At 38.7% G+C, this 1,830-nt stretch overlaps 1 pseudogene; it reads right to left on the reverse strand.

Moving 5' to 3' along the window:
• Positions 1–243: 243 nt before the first annotated feature.
• On the reverse strand, positions 244–830 carry LOC104677661 (annotated as a pseudogene).
• Between the last annotated feature and the right edge of the window lie 1,000 nt (positions 831–1,830).

Genomic DNA, 1,830 nt, shown 5'->3' on the forward strand with positions numbered 1-1,830 from the left:
CAGCACCAGAGAGGTCATCTTTAGCCATAATCAAGTTGTCAAGGGTTACGTCACTGGCCAAAATCATGTTGTCCGTGTGAATCTGAAAAATGTACTTCTTTATCCTTTTATCAGGCAGGGGGAACTCAATCTTCCTGTCAACGCAGCCTGGTCTGGTAAGTGTTGGATCCTAAGTTTCTATTTGGTTTGTGGCTACGATAACTTTAATATCTCCCCTGAGTGAGAGGAAGCTCCACATATCTCTTACTTAATTTCCTGGATTTGGTTGTCCAACCACCAATATCGGCATAGGTCTCCTGGGGACCATTTCCACCTTCATCACTGTGACTAGGGAATCTGTGTCATTGATTAGCACCCTTATCATGGTATTCAACTTGTGGTTGAGCAGGACCAAGAAGCCAGTTCCAGCAGATCCTTGTCTACAAATAAAAGAATGCTGACATAGAGTTCTGACCCCACATATCTAGACAGGATGGTGTGATTGCCATCAATGATCTCTTCCAAGGTTTCTAGTGTCATAGTGGTCCCCCTCAGGTCATCCACTTTTGCTTTTCTTCCTAACACTTTTCTTCTAATGCTTTTACCTGTTCCTGATTTCTAATGGGTTCTTCCTCCATGAAAAGAGTCTTTCATTCTCACTAATTTCAATAATTTTAACTGGCATTGATGTGAGGTACCACCAGTGGCAGTTTGCTGGCAGCATCTGGTCTCTTTGTTTTCTTCTTTTCCCACACTGTAATTGGTACAAGAAGTTCATATTTCTTTTTCTCGTCCCTGTCATCCTTCTTGCCACCTCTAGGACTATAACCACCATTCTGACTTTGACCCATCTTGCCTTGGCAACTCGAGTTTCTGCTGCCAGAAGTACCTCCACCTGAAAGGAGAACTCCTATACACTGTTGGTGGGAATGTAAATTAGTACAGTCATTATGAAAACAGTGTGGATGTTCCTCAAAAAGTTAAAAATAGAATTACCATATGATTCAGTAATTCCATTATTGTGTATGTATCCCAAAAAAGGAACTCAGTACGCCAAAGAGATATTTTTACTCCCATGCTTGTTGCCATGCTATTCACAAGAGCCAAGATATGAAAGCAACCTAAGTGTCCATCAATAGACGGATGGATAAAGAAAATGTGATATATCGGGTGTTGGGGGAAAGGGGGAGGGAGAGCATTAGGACAAATACCTAATGCATGCGTGGCTTAAAACCTAGATGACGGGTTGATAGGTGCAGCAAACCACCATGGCACATGTATACCTATGTAACAAACCTGCACATTCAGCACATATATCCCAGAACTTTAAAACAACAAAAAAAGAAAATGTTATATATATGATATATATGTATATATCATATACATGTACACACAATGGAATAATATTCAGTCACAAAACAAATGAAATCCTGTCATTTGCAATAACATGAATGAACCCAGAGGACATTGTATTGTATAATCTAAACACAGAAAGACAAACACCAAACACCACAAAATCTTACTTGTGTGTGGAATTGAAAAAAAAGTTGATTTCATAGAACTAGTACAATAGTTGCTACCAGGGGCTGGGGAAGGTAGTGGGGAAAGGGAACAAGGAGAGATTAGTCAACAGGTACAAAGTTACAATTAGGAAGAATTCGTTCTGGTGTTTGATTACCCAGTAGAGTGACTATAGCAAATAACAATATGATATATATTTTAAGATAGCCAGAAAAAAAGAGTTTGAATGTTATCACCACAAATAAATGATAAACGTTTAAAGTGATAGATATGATAATTACCCTAATGTGATCACTATATAATGTATTCATGCACTGAAACATTACATGT

The sequence above is a fragment of the Rhinopithecus roxellana genome, chromosome 1 (genome assembly GCF_007565055.1).
Source record: "Rhinopithecus roxellana isolate Shanxi Qingling chromosome 1, ASM756505v1, whole genome shotgun sequence".
Classification (NCBI taxonomy): Eukaryota; Metazoa; Chordata; class Mammalia; order Primates; family Cercopithecidae; genus Rhinopithecus; species Rhinopithecus roxellana.